Source organism: Ursus arctos, unplaced genomic scaffold (assembly GCF_023065955.2).
Source record: "Ursus arctos isolate Adak ecotype North America unplaced genomic scaffold, UrsArc2.0 scaffold_21, whole genome shotgun sequence".
Taxonomy (NCBI): Eukaryota; Metazoa; Chordata; class Mammalia; order Carnivora; family Ursidae; genus Ursus; species Ursus arctos.
The window spans coordinates 18,839,777-18,857,101 of NW_026622886.1; the positions used below are offsets into that span (position 1 = coordinate 18,839,777).

General features: G+C 42.1%; 1 long non-coding RNA gene across 1 annotated transcript in view; it reads left to right on the top strand.

Annotated features, from left to right (window-relative positions):
• Positions 1–8,538: 8,538 nt before the first annotated feature.
• The window catches only part of LOC113256149 (uncharacterized), a 56,096-nt gene continuing 47,309 nt past the window's right edge, over positions 8,539–17,325 (top strand). The window contains exons 1-2 of the long non-coding RNA XR_008960732.1: positions 8,539–8,604; positions 9,632–16,755. This is a non-coding gene — a long non-coding RNA (uncharacterized LOC113256149). The remainder of the gene's footprint in view (positions 8,605–9,631; positions 16,756–17,325) is intronic.

Genomic DNA, 17,325 nt, shown 5'->3' on the forward strand with positions numbered 1-17,325 from the left:
GTCTGCTGGAAGAAATACAATCCTACTGAGACTTTGTCAAAAAATGTAAAGCTCTTTTGACAAACCTCTTTTTATTTTGAATTATGTACTTACATGCAGCCTCAGATGACCTCCTTTACTTAGGTAGGCTTTACCAGAGAATCTCAAAAAAGGCTCTTGCATTTGGAGACAGCCCGCCCTGCAAGCTGACCTGGATTTTTCAGTTTGAGAATAGAGATGGCGATTAATATTTGTCATACGCCTATGTTTGCTCCAGCTCCCTTGTTGTCCTGACACTGTAAATTTAAACCCTTAACTAATTTTCCATTGTTGAAGAGAGCTAAGATCTTCTCATATTTTCCCTCATCGTCCCTTAGGGCATAGTTTCTCCCTGAGTTTCGACTGAGTAATGGCTGCCTTGCCTTCATTTCCTGTTGGTGTGTCTGCTCATTGAGTCTGATGTCGAGATTTCTTTTAGGGTCCTAGAATTAGACACTCATTTTGCACACTGAAAATGTGTCTACTCTGGTTTTGGAGAACATTTTGGAATCTAAGAAATTAACTTCTTTGCCCAATTTTATAGCATATTTATGCAATTCATGATTCAATGATTATTTCAGAACATTGGATTGTTAGACTCCTATTTTATTTTATTTATTTATTTTTATTTTTATAATAATATTTTTTATTATATTATGTTAGTCACCATACAGTACATCCCTGGTTTTTGATGTAAAGTTCCATGATTCATTAGTTGCGTATAACACCCGGTGCACCCTGCAGTACGTGCCGTCCTTACTACCCATCACCAGCCTATCCCATTCCCCCACCCCATTCCCTCTGAAGCCTTCAGTTTGTTTCTCAGAGTCCATAGTCTCTCATGCTTCATTCTCCCTTCTGATTACCCCCCTTTCTTTATCCCTTTCTTCTCCTACCGACCTTCCTAGTTCTTATGTTCCAAAGATGAGTGAAACCGTATGATAATTGTCTTTCTCTGCTTGACTTATTTCACTTAGCATTATCTCCTCCAGTGCCGTCCATGTTGCAGCAAATGTTGAGAAATCATTCTTTCTGATAGCTGAGCAATATTCCATTGTATATATAGACCACATCTTCTTAATCCAGTCATCTGTTGAAGGACATCTCGGCTCCTTCCATGATTTAGCTATTGTGGACAATGCTGTTATGAACATTGGGGTGCATATGGCCCTTCTCTTCACTATGTCTATATCTTAGGGGTAAATGCCCATTGGTGCAATGGCTGGGTCATAGGGTAGCTCAATTTTTAACTTTTTGAGGGACCTCCACACTGTTTTCCAGAGTGGCTGTACCAACTTGCATTCCCACCAATGTAGGAGGGATCCCCTTTCTCCACATCCTCTCCAGCAATTGTTGTTTCTTGCCTTGTCAATTTTTGGCATTCTAACTGGTGTAAGGTGGTATCTCAGTGTGGTTTTGATTTGAATTTCCCTGATGGCTAATGATTTTGAACATTTTTTCATGTGTCTGTTAGCCATTTGTATGTCTTCACTGGAAAAGTGTCTGTTCATATCTTCTGCCCATTTTATGATTTGTTTATTTGTTTCTTATGTATTGAGTTTGAGAAGTTCTTTGCTAGACTCCTATTTTATTAACAAACATCCTGCACAGTTTTGTTCTTCTCTCCAGCATTGCTTAGTCAGGGAAGCAATGTGACAGATTGGAAAGGTAATTGGTTCTAGAGTGGACCTAAGACCACCCTAGAGGTTACTAGCCATGTAGCTTCGAACAATTAGCTTCTAGGAACTCAGTTTCCTCATCTATAACATAAGAATAATAAAACCGTGCTCACGGAGTTGTCAGGCAAAGCATCTGATATATGGTAGCCATTACTATTATTATCATACCTTAATTTTTTGGGTAATTTTAATTTTATTTGTTTTTAAACCACTTTATTGAGGTACGATTGACATGTAAAAAGCTGTACATATTTATTGTATACAACTCGATGAACTTGGCAATAAGTATATACCATGAAACCACCGTCATCATCAAGGCCATAAACATATCCATCACCTACCAACTCTTTATTATTATTATAACTTTTTGTGATAACAATGCTTAACCTAAGATCTACTTCCATAACAAATATTAAGTATGCAATATAGTATCGTTAGCTATAGACACTCTGAGATATAGTGGATCTCCAGAGGACATACCTTAATTATTTTGATAGGCTCATAGGCAAAAAATCCAAAAAACCTAACAAAATTTTAGGATGGGGCACCTGCATGGCTCAGTCAGTTAAGCGTCTGCCTTTGGCTCAGGTCATGATCCTGGAGTCCTGGGATCAAGGTCCACATCGGACTTCCTGCTCAACGGAGAGTCTGCTTCTCCCTTTGCCCCTCACTCCACTCTCATGCTCTCTCTGTCTCTCTCAAACAAATAAATAAAATCTTTTAAAAAAAGTTTTAGGGGATGCCTGGGTGGCTCAGTCGTTAAACATCTGCCTTTAGCTCAGGTCATGATCCCAGGGTCCTGGGATCGAGTCCCATGTTGGGCTTCTTGCTCAGCAGGGAGCCTGCTTCTCCCTCTGCCTGCTGCTCCCCCTGCTTGTGCTCTCTTTCTCTGACAAATAAATAAATAAAATCTTAAAAAAAATTTTTTTAGAATAATGATAATTTAGTTTACTGATGTATAGTTCTTAAAAACATGATCAATTTTAGGCCTTTTTACTATTATTTATTTTAAATAAATAGAATCAAATAAATACAAGTTTAACTAAACCTTATAATAGATGTCAGTATAGGTCACTATATAGTACAGTTACCATGATGAACACTAACTAGTGTATAGAATTATTGAATCACTATCTTGTCTACCTGAAATTAATATCACACTGTGTTAACTATGCTGGAATTTAAACTAAAAACTTAATAAAAAAATATAGGTCACTATACAAGAATGACTTAGAGATATTTTTAAAAGTTATTTTATGGGGGCACCTGGGTGGCTCAGTCAGTTAAGTATCTGACTCTTGATTTTGGCTCAGGTGATGATCTCAGGGTCATGAGATCAAGCCCCGTGTTGGGCTCCACACTCAGTGTGGCGTCTGCTTGAGATGCTGTCTCCCTCTGCCTCTCCCCAACCCCCTACTCCCCTACCCTTCCTTGTGCGCACACATGTGCTCATGCACTCTCTCTCCGTCTCAAAATAAATAAATAAAATCTTTAAAAAATAGTTATTTTATGCAATATTCCTTTAAGTTTTAATAAAAACTTAATTTTGAATTATTATTATTATTTAAAAGATTTTATTTATTTATTTGAGAGAGTGCATGAATGGGGGGAGGGGCAGAGGGAGAGACGCAGACTCCCCACTGAGTGCAGAGCCCCATATGGAGCTCAATCCCAGGACCCTGAGATCATGACCTGAGTTGACCAACTGAGCCATCCAGGCACCCCTTGAATTATTATTTTACTGATTAAAAAATCCTTAATAAATGTAACATATTTGGAAACAAAGCTAAAAATATAACTATGATATTAGCTTTTATCTTTATAGTACCTTCCTTTAATTTATGGGAAATTTATATTTGATATTTTTAGTAATATACAGCTAGTGTCCTACCTCCTATGGGGGCTAATTAAATGAGTTAGGAAGATCAAACTAAATGAATAGTACATTCCAGACAGCTACGATTCTGTAATGTTTTGCCTTTGCCAAGACAGTTTAGACCAGCTAAGGAGAGTAGCATGTTATGAAAATGACTTTCATCACTATTTCAATAATGTGGTGGACATTTGTTCTTTGTCAGCTCAGCACCAGTTTTTTCTCTTTGAAAATAACATCCCCTTCCTTTGAGGAACATCTCCTTCCCATCCCACTCCTGGGATGTACTAGAGTACCCCACCTCCTATCCTCAAACCAAGAGTAAGCATGTGACTGAGGCCTGGCCAATTCTAGGACCATCCTCCTGGCCCCAATTGGTGGCCCACAGATAGACATGTGACGCTTACCAGGCTCACCAATTCCTTCCCTAGTCTGATCAGGGCCATAAAACTACATAAAGCTCCAGGATTATAGGTGGCCATGTCTTTAGCCTTGAGAAAAAAAGCCATAGAAAAGGTAACATCCATAGAAAAGCAGATATATATATATCTATATCTATAGATATAGATATAGATATATATATACTGTGTATATAATGGAATATTACTCAGCCATAAAAAAGAGTGAAATCTTGCCATTTGCAACAACATGGATGGACAGAGAGGGTATTTTGCTAAGTGAAATAAGACTGAAGAAAGACAAGTTATCATATGATTTTACTTATATGTGGAATCTAGAAAACAAAGAAACACACAAAACTAAACAGAAAGAGACTCATAGATACAGGAAAGAAACTGTTGGTTACTGGAGTGGGGAGGGATTAGGGGGCTGGTGAAATAGGTGAAGGGATTAAGAGGTACAAAATTCACTTATACAATAAATAAGTCATGGGGATGTGATGTACAGCCTAAGGAATATAGTCAATAATGTGTAATAACTTTGTATGGTGACAGATGGTAATGACTCATGGAGGGGAATCATTTCATGATATATAAAAATACTGAATCACGGGGCACCTGGGTGGCTCAGTGGGTCGAGCATCTGATTCTTGGTTTCGGTGCCAGTCACGATCTCACTGTTTGTGGGATTGAGCCTCCAGTGGGGTTCTGTGCTCAGTGGGGAATCTGCTTGGGATTCTCTCTCCCTCTCCCTCTATACTTGCTCTCTCTCTCTCTCTCAAATAAATAAATAAATCTTTAAAAAAAATACTGAATCCCTGATATACACCAGAAGTGAACAGGATATTGTATGTCAATTATACTTCAATTTTTTTTATACTTCAATTTTTAAAAATTAATTAAAAAAAAAAAGAGGGGTGCATGGGTGGCTCAGTCGGTTAAGTGCTGCCTTTGGCTCAGGTCATGATCCCAGGGTTCTGGAATTGAACCCCACGTCAGGCTCCCTGCTCAGTGGCGAGTCTGCTTCTCTCCCCTTTCCCCTGCTCATGCTCTCTCTCTGTCTCTCTCTCTCTCATTCTGCACTCTCTCTCAAATAAATAAATAAAATCTTTAAAAAAAAAAAGAAAGAAAAAAGAGTCCTGGGTGTGTGAAGTCCCTGGTGCCTAGCCCTGGGGAGCCATAGAGCTGCCTGATTCCCGAATGTCTTCCTTTGATTCTGTGACTTCCTCCTTTCCACAAGTCCCCTTTTTGCTCAAGTGAAGTTCAAGGTGAATTTCTTTTATTGGCAGTAAAAACAGCCCTGACGAATGCAATAGGATGTTAGTGGTCTTCTGTGGCACTTGGCTAACAGTCAGTGCTTCCCAAACTTGTAAAGAGGGTTATGGAAGAGAATAATTTTTACTCTTGTGAGATCTGATTATTAGAGTCTTATTTAATACTCTGTGGCTTTAAAGGAATAAATGTCATTTGTAATTAAATCAAATTGTAATCAAATAAAGTGATTTATTTGACAGCCTTCACTGACCTTCAGTTTTCTACAGATGAAATGGCTTTTTCTGGCGAGGGTTGTTGCTCCAAACCTGGACTTTGTTTGAACATTGTTATTTTGGGTCATTTTTCTGAGGCCTCCATTAGCCTAACTCAGCCTTTTGCTCTCGATTTATCTATGCGGCTTCCTAACAAGAGGTCAGCTTACAACTGTCAGCTTGGGTCTGGCAGTCATTACCTAGGCCATGTTACTTCTGACCATGTTTCAGCCGATCTTTTGCTTCTACTCATGGAGCTTGTATCACTTGACGTTGATTTCTTTTCAGCCGTTGCTAGGATACGCCATCAGCGTCCATTCATCCTTTAGAATTACAGCCAACTCCAGCTTTTCCTGACTTCTCAGTATTGCAAAAGCAGAAGCAATGTCGGAAGATTCCCATGCGGGTTTTGTGAAGGGTCATGCAGAATGTCTCTGAGGCCTCAGGGAGGGTAGGTGCTAGCTGCGGGACTCAAATGTTAGGTAGGGTCTTCCTGCTATTTTAGATTTAGATAAAATTGATTCAAACTCTCCCCGCTCCTTTCACATTTGAAGAAAGCCCAATAATCTACCCAAAGATTCGGGGAAAGGTACAGTTTATGTTCTTACAGGTTAAGCTCTGGCTCCAGATTCCCATTTCTGTTCAGCTAATATATTCAGAATTAGTCCATTCAATAGAATATATAGTCCTCTATATGCTCCCCATTGCTGTTCCGCATCAACACAAATATGGAACTCAGCCCCTTCTCATACTTAACATCAAAAATTACAGTAGATATTTTTGTGCCTAGCAGATTTTGAAAACAGGATTTGGGGTGACCAGTGGTCTTATTTTTAAAAAAGATTATCAGTCTCAAAATTAATATCCGGTATTTGTAAATGTCCTCCTCCACTCTGCTGTGTTGCCTTCCTTCTCCTCTTCCCTCTCTTTCCTGCTATTAACTGCTCTGTAAGGGGGGGAAAAAAAAAAGGAAAAGTTCTCATTTATATAATACAGAGCAATTCAGTTTTCATCTATCCTATGTCCAACTCTCTTTGCATATCTAAGGATCTTACTTTGCCCTAACAGTGTCTAAGGGCCCAGTGTGTATGGGTTTGTACTGTCTTACACCAGCATTCTGGGGGTTACCATGCTAAGTGCTCTGTAAAGCTCTGTGCTAAGTGCTTTCCATGTATATCTCATTCAGTTCTCAAAACCCCGCTGTGAGGCAGGTACTGTTTGAGCTCACCTCACAAATGAAGAGACGGAGATCTAGAAAGGGAAATGGCTGTGCCCAGGGACACTCAGCTAGTTGATTTTGAATTTAAGTTCCCGTGTAGTATAGCAAGCACTAAAAAGAAACCCAAGCCAGGGGATTTGAACACGAGGGCCTGGAGCTGCCCACAGCCCTGGACTGCCCACCTTTGAACTACTTGCAGGTTCTCACCAAAATAGAGTATCAAGTCTCTATCTGAAGCTATATTATTTTTCATCTCTTTTACTAGCTGCTGAACAGAATTCCTAGCCTGTTCCTAACAAGGAATCCCTAAGAGAATTCCTAACGTATACTGGGGTTAAAAAAATAAACTAGTTGTCAATATTTAAAAATTGGGGGATTACACATGATAATCTAGATTTCTGCTTTCCCTTAAAAATAAACCTATCAACACGGGGCCTGTATTACCCTTGGCAACAATCCGCTACAGCTGGACAACTAGTGGATAACTCATTTACGTTACTTAACAGGCTTTGTCACTTCGTGATCCCCAGTCCAGCAGGTTGGTAAGCAGAAAGGAGAGGTACTGGGGGACTGAGACAGAAGGTTGATGTGTCCATCTCCTTCCCTGCTTGGGAAAAGCCCTGTGATGGGACATTTGCATTTCCAGACCCTGGAGTCTGTTAAGAGGGAGTTTCTTTGTCTCTTTGCTCAGAACTCAAGAAGAGGGGAGTGATCTCTAACGTGTCTGGAGCATGGTGGCTGCAGTGATGGCGGCCATTAATGAGGGCTATGTAGGGGGGCCAGTGCTGGAGAAGGTGGTTGAAGCAGTGGACAGAGCCTGAACCCCTGGCATGAGTGGTCAAGGAGCCCCTGAGGTCCAGCAGTGATAGCATTCCCTCCGATACCAAATGTGCCCCACCTAGGGGGGATTGGAAGGATCTAGGGATCACAAGATGAAAAATTCCACAGGGGGCTGAAGGCGAAAGGTGACTGACCCCTTACTAGAGTATGAGAATCTAGACTCTTGAGATGTCACTCCTGGGAGCAAGAAAACTTCACCTCCAGACCTAGAAACACTAAAATGTCCCATGTGGCTGGGACTGGGACTAGTCTCCAACAATGGGATCTCATTTAGATGTTAACTGAATCCAAGTATGGAGCGGCCAGTCAGCCTTGGGATTCCCCAGAGTTTCCTTTGCTGCTCTAATTGGTGCTGTGTTTATTCATTCACTCATTTATACATGCATGTATGCATTTCTTCCCCTACCTCATTCCACAGAGGATTTGTGGCTGCTTACAGGAAGAATACCGAAATTTTTAAAGAATAAAATATAAGTACAATTAGAGATTTACAGATGTAGTGGGTATAATTTTTTAATTAAAAATATCTCTGCTGTATTTTTCTTATTACAAAAGTAATGAATGGGTATTGTAGAAAATTTAGACAATATAAACAAGGAGAAAAAGATTCCAAGAGAATATTCATTAAAATTTTTTAAAAATAATTTTAAAAAGAATAGTCATTATCCCACCACCTGGAGAAAACCACTAGAAACATCTTATAGGATATCTTCTCATTCTTTCTGTAAAAAAATGTAAATATTTTAGGATTTTATAAAGGTGTGATTATAATCTCCATGTTGTTTTTTAACTTTTTTTTTTACTCAACAATATATTGTGAACATTATGCAAACATATTTTCAACTACAGCATCATTTTAAATGAATGAATAGAATTCTATTGTAGAGTTATATCGTAATTTATTTAAAGAATTACCTGATTACCAGGCAAGACTTTGAAATCTACTGCTATATTCTAACATACCAGTTGGAAACGTTTGTTTCAGATAAATGTATTGGCTCTCTCAGCCTGCCGGACCCTTGGCAAGAATCAAGGACAAGTGGCTCAGGAGGTAAGAAAAAAATTATTGAACAATCATGCTACCAAAGCTACTTTACTCTTCTCTTCTAAGCACAAAAGAATGACTGTTCTCATTAGTTTCTATCTTCCATGTTATGTAACTTGTTAGAGTTCTGAACTGGGCTACTCTAATATTATTAACTATATCTCTAACTTGGGAAATTCTTCAGGGAATGAATAGTGATCCATCTTCCAATGGCTTACTTGAACCAAAGTGACATGCAGAATGTTAACAGAGTGCCGCGTTTCAGGAAGCAACCATCCTTGATAATAAGTAAAGCAAGAACTTAACAGAACATTAACTCACTCTTTAGGGAGTGCCCCATGAGTCCTTCTAAGAACACTGGGTAAAGTGTATGTATCAAGATCCATCTTCAGGGATTATTCATGTGAGTTGTTTTCCTGTGTCTCATTTCATTTGGTAGAACAGCTGCTGGCCAGCTGAGCACGGCCACAATCATACCATGGGAGCCTTCTCTCCAGTCAGCCTTTCCCATGCACGTTCTTTTCCTTTCCTTTCCTTCCCTTCCCCTTCCCCTTTCCCTCCCCTCCTTTCCTTTTCTTTTCCCTTTTCTTTTCTTTTCTTTTCTTTTCTTTTTTCTTCTTTCTTTTCAGTAAAAGCCACTTCCAGGGGAGAAACTTTCACTATTTGCTTTTCTCTTTGATTTAGAATGTACATTTCGTACATTTTACCTTTCCTGGTGCATCTGATACTCAGCGACCAGGTGTTGGCCATGCAGCTATTATTCCCCTTCCTTCATAATAATAATGATATCCTATTTATCTTAGGAAACCATCACTCTCCCCATTTTCAGCCACGAAGAGTGTATGTGAGGCTCTCTGCGGCCATCTCTGATTAGAAACGGATTTCCCTTCCCCCAGACACAGTGATTGGTTAAAAGTTGGTCACAAGACCTAAGCGAGTCCAGTCAGAGGTCCTTTGACAGGGATTCTGGGACACAGAGGCCTTTCTTTCCTATTGGATGGTACAGTAGTCCCTCCTCTTATCACTTTCCGAGGTTTCGGTTACCCCAGACTGTGGTCCGGAAGCAGATGGTCCTCCTTCTGTTGGATTGTCAGAGGTCAGGAGTTGCCTCGTGCTGTTTCACAGCCGATGTAGTCCCTTCCCTTCATCTCATCATGTAGGCATTTTATCATCTCACATCATCCCGAGAAGAAGGGTGAGTACAGGACGGTAAGGTATTTTGAGAGAGAAGAGAGGGACCACACTCACATAGCTTTTATTACAGTATATGGTTGTAACTGTTCTGTTTTATTGTTGGTTATTGTTGTTAATCTCATACGGTGCCTAATTTATAAGTCAGACTTTATCACAGGTGTGTATATATAGGAATGAATGTAGTGTATGTAGGGTTCAGTACTATCTGAAGTTTCCGGCATTCCACTGGGGGGTCTCCCCTCCATATAAGAGGGGACTATGTAATGAGGAAGCTTGCTCCCCGCCCCCCACCCCCTGATGCTACTGGTGCCCATCTTGCAGCAATGAGGAGAGCCCCTTAGGATGAAGAGAGTAGAGACGGGAAGAAACTGAATCCTTTGAGTTGCTGGATCCAGTCTTGCCCAAGTCCATTTTACATTTGTCGCTTTCAAATATGTGAGCCAACAAATCCTTTTTCTGTCCAAGCCAGTCTGGGAAAGGTTTTCTAATGCTTACAGCATTACGTCCCTAAACTAACTGATGCCATTTGTGAAGAAACTGTAGCAGACTTCCTTCCAGCTTTCTTTCCTTTGACACCCTTCTGATATACAAATTCCTCCTCCTCCGTAACCCAGGGGTTTCCTGCCCGTTAAGCCTCCACAGCTGCTTCTCATCACTGTCTTTCTGCACCTCTCCTCTTTTCCATGGGTCCCAAGCAACCAGCCAGCCTCCCTTTCTTTTCCAAGCCACCATCCTCTTCTCCCTGGGAGATCTTCTGTTCCAGGAGGAGCAAAGAAAAGGGACACGGTCCCCCCAGTTTCCTTCTTCTTTCCTTTCTTAGAAGGCAGGCACTAGGGATCTTTCTGACTTCAGGAGTTGTTGCTAACCCCGGGGCAGGGGGAAACATTCAGGTAAATAAAATTGCAAACATGGGCTGTTTGCACTGGTTGCAGAGAGAATTTGCTGAAGGACCTAGTTCCTGGCTGGTTCCAGGGTTTCTCCTTCATATGATGTAGGATAATTGTCCGAAACTGATGAGCTCAGGATAATTCAAGCTCATGCCTTTGCTAGTTCTGGGGACATCTTACGTTGCAACCCAAACTTGCTTCCTCATTTTTGTAGCAGGTATGGGTTTTGAGGTCTCCTTAGAGGAGGAAAGCACTTCCCACCTCATCGCCACACATGATTACGTTGGTTGTCAGGCCACTCTACACCTACCGTATAGATGCCTCATCTGCCCTTCTGAGACGGCTCTCCAGCTCTGGCCCCTGGAAATCCTGCCCTACCATAAATCGCGCCTGCTGTTTATTCCTCAACGTTAAGTCTTTCCTTCATGGTGAGAGTACCCCAGTTACCTCACAGGAGCACCTCTCCCCCACACAGCCATGTAGTTGGGGCAGGAATGCCCTCAGCTCTGCGGGTGGGCTCTGATGAACTTGAACTAGTCAGTAAAGCCCACACATCGGACTACAGTGATTGGTTCAGGATGGGTGCACGACCCCACTGAGGCCAAAGAGACCTGAGGAAGTGTTTGCTGAAGTTCTTTATCATGTCTTGCAACTTCACAGATGCCCTCTTGGCTTCAGACCCTGGAAGTCTTCCCTTCTTTCCGTGTCCAGATCTCTCTGTCCTACTCAATGTGCCTCTCTAGTGCTTTCTCAAAATCTATATTAATGCAGATTTTATTCAAATTAAAGTTTGTTTCCTTTACTCTTGTTCTAAACCAGGGTTAGCAAATTGGCGTTTTGTTTTGTTTCTGGTTTTTTGGTTTTTTTTTTTTTTAAGATTTTATTTTTTTTTTAAGATTTTATTGTTTTTTTTTTTTTTTTTTTTTTTTTTTTTGTCAGAGAGAGAGCACAAGCAGGGGGAGAGGCAGGCGGAGGGAGAAGCAGGCTCCTTGGAGCCTAATGCAGGACTCGATCCCAGGACCCTGGGATCATGACCTGAGCTGAAGGCAGACGCTTAACCGACTGAGCCACCCAGGCGTCCCAGCAAATAGGTTTTATCTTGTGGGTCAATTCTGAGCCATAAGTATTCATTCTTTGAGGTCTGTGCCGAGAAAGACTCTGAGGCTGCCTCTGGCCTCAGCAAGGTGAATGATGTACGATGCTCACTTAGTAACGCCTGCCATGTGCGTGGAGTGGAGAGTCACTGTGTACCTCATGTTCTGTTCTAAGTCAAGGTCTGAGTAGCTCCTGTAGTAGTCACATGGCCTCCCAGTGACTAAATGTGTCCTTTTCTGGTTCATGACTCTTATGAGTACACCCAATAAGCTTTTGCTCCTTGTCTAAGGAACACATTGAGTTCACAGTCCTCTTACAGACCTCAAGTGATTGACCTTTCCTAAGACAAATGATTCACTCAGCACCCTTCCTGGTTTATATTATTTGCTCCTTCCATCTGCTCAAGTCTCTGGTGGCTCATTCAAGTGTCCCAGTGGGGTTCCTCCCCCTTTTCCCCCAGCTACAAAGGTCATTTTAGAATGATAAATTTACAATATAAATCTGGCTTAAGCATGAATAGACATGATTTCTACCAAGAGAACATGTGGACTGTTGATCACACACCAGCTCCCATCCATGACTAACAAAGTTTCATCCCTTTTATAGACATATCCGAGCCAAACTTCATTCATGATTCTCTCCTCGAAACCACAGCACAGTCTTTTGGCGCTGTAGAAATTCTGATCCCTGAACAAAATCCATTTGTGTTGGCATTTGAGCCCTACAAATGCCTTAGTGTATTTATCCTGTTTTTAATGGGATACCTTTCTGTCCTGTGATTATAAACTATTTCTTTTTTTTTAAAGATTTTATTTATTTATTTGACAGAGATAGAGACAGCCAGCGAGAGAGGGAACACAAGCAGGGGGAGTGGGAGAGGAAGAAGCAGGCTCATAGCGGCGGAGCCTGATGTGGGGCTTGAGCCCATAACGCCAGGATCATGCCCTGAGCCGAAGGCAGACGCTTAACCGCTGTGCCACCCAGGCGCCCCTATAAACTATTTCTTATATAGGTATCCAATCTGGTGTATGATCAGTGCCAAGTTTCAGTTAATATCACAGCTCAGGGACAGATTTGTCTGAGGTCCCACTCACCTCTGTCAACAAGATCTTACTAGTGTTTGGAACCATGATGTAGCATTTGCAGAGGGGTATCAGGTCTGTGGGCTCCTTACCTCATGGTCTGTGCTGTGGAAGTACAAGGGTCTCCGAGTCTTCTGTGAGGATTAGAGAATCCCCATCTCAAGATCCTTAATTCAATCACATTTGCAGAGTCTGTTTTACCATATATGGTAATAGGTTCCAGGGATTGAGACACAACATCTTTTGAGAGGGCCATTACTCAGACTATCATAGATCATAGACCTGTATCTCTAGGGATTCTGTTCCTCAAAAGGAACAAGCTTGGCATGACATCACTTTCTTGCCCCACATTGTAACTGTTGGAAATACGATAATGCTGCATACAGCCCACGCAATGGGATGGAAATTTTGGAACATATGTCACGGCTCTCTCTGTGGTAGACCAGTAATGGTTTTGCCACTTGGGATCCATGTCTCCCTCTCACTATGGCCAGACTGGGTCCATCTCTAGCTCTAGGTGACCTTGGGGAATGTCCTTCAACTCAGTGTCTCAGGTTTTTATATGGAAAGTAAGGTGATATAGGTACCTCTAACACATGGCTGTTATGAGAATTAATTGAGATAGTGTGTATAAAGTGTTTTGAACACTGCTTGACCCAGAGTTTATTTAGGAGCTGTTATTACTATTCCCCCAGCTTTCCCCTGGGGAAACCACTCTGCCCTTCCTTCACCCTCTATGTCTCAGAGAGAGCTGCTTCTCCTTGACCTCTGCTCAGTCTGGCTCCCAAGCCCAGTCTCTCCGGAAAGAACACTTGTTGGCCAGGGAGTGGATCTGGGGTAACAACTGACTTGCTTCCGATTAACTTTAGTGATCCACTTTATAAAAGAAAATCCTCCTGTCATATAGACATTCAAAATTAATTTGTGGAAGCTGTCTGCTCTGCTCTAGAGTGATAGGACCCAGCTTTCTCTGTCCTGCTGAGCCCCACTTCTCAGGACTACAACTTCTAGATGTTGTTGAGTCTTCAGCCTGCTGTCATCTTCTCTCTCATTCTTTTTGTCCTTGTAGATTTATACCTATTTTATTCTTTTATAGTGGTGTTATTGGGATTTCAGAAGGGAGAAGGGATAAAAGCCCTTGTTCAACCCACTTTATTTCACCACAAGGTTTTTGAGTCAGGAAAAGAACTAGGCTGGAAAATGGACGGGCGCCATTGCCCGGGGCAGCCCATCTTTTACAAGTCCCCAGACTATACCAGTTTAGGTACAAATCACATCCAGAAATCCTGATAACTATTTGTGAGGAACTGTGAGCGCTCAGAAACCTAACAACCTTCAGGGTGCAATTTATTCACTTTAAAAGAAATAATAAATTACATGGTAAGAATTAATCCCTGTGCTTTGTTCAATGAGAGGAATGGTCTTGGCACTGCTGCCTAGAGTCTTGCAAACGAAACCAGTGTGTTTGGGCTCCTGTTGCTTGTTACCCACTCCCTGCTTGTCTGCTTCAGGGATTGTCCTTGGGGCTCCCAAACGGATACCAGCTCTTTGTCAGCACTGATGGCGTGTTCTGATAGACTGCTGGTTACTTTTTTGGCTTTGCTTTGTAACCATTGTCTTTCTTCTCTCTCTACTGTGTGAGAAACTGTGGAGTCAGGCTGAACAGTCATCTGCCCCTTGCCCAGTTGTCCCTCCTGTATCAGCTGCCACCATGACTACAGAACAAAAACAAGGAGAAACGGGGACAAAATGCAGTCATCTGAAAACGGCACTTAGGAAGTCCCAGCTGCTGACTCGTTTACCTTCAATAATACACCTTGACATCTTGGGGGTCAGGATGAGCTGCCCACTCAGATAATTTTCTCTCCATTTCCCCAGACATAATGCCCAAGCCCCCCTGGAAACCGCTTACAAGCATGAAGTGGACAAAAATCAAAATGGCTGCACTAATGCTTCAGAAAAGCTCGATTTTAAAGTAACCTTTTCCCTTTCTTCCGCAATCCTCCCCTCCTCCCTTAGCCTTTTGTTTCAGGAACCTGGTACCACCCTGAAAACAAATAACAAGGCTGACAGCACTTACACAATTCCAGTCAAACTGGCTAGATCCTGTATTTCCCTTTAAACCATCCCCCACCCCCAGCCTTGGGGCACCTGGCTGGCTCTTTCCCTTGAGGCTCCCACTTCTGATTTTGGCCTAGGTCCTGATCTCAGGGTCATGAGATCGAGCCCCACCGAGGGCTCCATGCTCAGCGGGGAGTTTGCTTGGGATTCTCACCACCCCCTCTCTGCCTCTGCCCCTCCCCGCTCTGCAAGCGCTCTCTCTTTCCCTCTCTCTCAAGTAAATAAATAAATACCGCCCCTGCCCCCCCCCCCAGTCCCTTCCTCTGGGTGGGCTTGCAGTGTTTGAATGCCATAGACTGCTGCAGCCTCCTTTGCGTGGCAAAGCAATAAAGCTAATGTTCCTCTTTATCCCAAACTCTGTCTTTGACACCAAAGCACTGAGGTCATTTCTTGACAACACGCTCAATTTACCTCTCCACACCAAGGGAAAGATCCAGATTTTGTGGACACTAAGCTTATACAATTTAGGGGACAGGTGGGTTCCTTCCTTAGGAAAGAGAATGGAAAATTATGAATATGAAATTGAGTATGGGGGCTCCTGGGTGGCTTAGTCAGTTAAACGTCCGATTCTTGGTCTCAGTTCAGGTCAGGATCACAGGGTTCTGAGCCCATGTCAGGCTCTCACTGAGTGTAGAGCATGCTTAAGATTCTCTCCTCCTCTCCCCCTCCCCCACCTCGCTCTCTCTTCCTTTCTAAAAAACAAAAATTAAGTATGAAGTTAAATAATATTTAAAATGAGGAGAGAAATTATAGCAAATCACAAAATTTGAAAAGCTCACAAATGCTAGAAAAATCTAGAAAAATAATCTTTATTATTTGACAGCTTGATATATCTCTTTAATACCTTTATCTCTGTATTTTTTGGTGATATACCAATATACACTTCTTTTTTTTTTTTTAAGATTTATTTATTTATTTTAGAGAGAGAGGGAGAGAGAGAGTGGGGGGAGGGGCAGAGGGAGAGAATCTTCAAGCAGACTTCCCGCTGAGCATGGAGCCCCACATGGGCTCCATTTCATGACCCATGAGATTGTGATCCGAGCCAAAACCAAGAGTTGGCCGCTCAACCGACTGAGCAGCCTGGATCCCTGGTACCCAGGTATCTGCATACACTTCTTTATAGTGATTTTGTAATAGCATTTTCTATTTAAAGATAAGTCAGGTTTTCCTTTAGCATGATTGAATATTTTTTTTAATTGTTGTTATCTTAGAAAAGGTTTTTCAGCTTCAGAACTGGTTATAGGTAAGTCATATATATTTTTTAAATTGTTGTCAAATTTGGGAAACCCTGCATCAAATTTCTTTCCTGTATGAGCTGTAAGATTGCATGCACATTTCAAGTTTTCTTGCACAGGAACTAACCTTAGATACTTTTTGAACTGATGACTCTTGTTGACCAGTTTGTTTATGGTAACCCCATTGAGCTGGTGATTGTGATGTCAGTATTTCATGTTAGATCGAGAAGAGATTATCAAACAATATAAAAGCCTATTCTTTATTTCTATTCAAAATGTATTTCTTCCTCTTAATGAATTCCTACTTTGGGTATAATTCTAAACAATTTATTATTTTGGCTTATAATGTGCTTCTCAATGTCAGAATGGTTTCTATTGATTTTATTGCTTGTTTATGACCCGCCTTCTGTTCCCATTCCTAAGTCCATTCCATACCATGAGAAGCCTCTCACCAGCATCCGCAGACACTCTGGTCCACACATCCAAGATAGACCCATCACCTCCAGGAACCAGCCATGTCTTGGCCGCCTTTTGGACCTAGAGGTATGCAGTGCTGCGGCACGGTGCACTCTCAGAAGGCTGACTGAGGGGAGAGGCCCATGTAGATCCTGGAAGTAGGCCCAGGGCCATTGGCGCAGGGAATTCTAGGGTCCGAAGTACTCAAAGTAGGGGCAAGAACGGGACAGCATAAAGTCTGGGTGGGCATATCCCTTTGACACTGCAGACTTCTCATCTCAAAGGCAGGGATGCAGCAGAAGGAGAGCCGCAGTGAGGCCCTCTAAAGTGTGGGGCCCAGGGCAGGAGCCCCTGCTGCTCAGGTCCAAGGGTAGAGCTGTACCCACCTCGACTTTCCTTCCACCAGATCTTCAAAATAATCCACACCCTCTCCATTCCACCCAACATGACAGGAAGTGTGATACGAATTTTACTAAAACATGGGAGTGCGTTGAACACATTCTTAGGACCCTCCCAGGGCCTTGAAACGGACTATGCAAGTGAGGGATTGCCGCAGTGTCACAATGAGCTGCCTCTGGGTAACGTGCAGCAGTCATCTGGTGATCCGGCACATTGAATGGGCACCAGTCTCAAAGTTCGACCTCAGATTTAAATTTG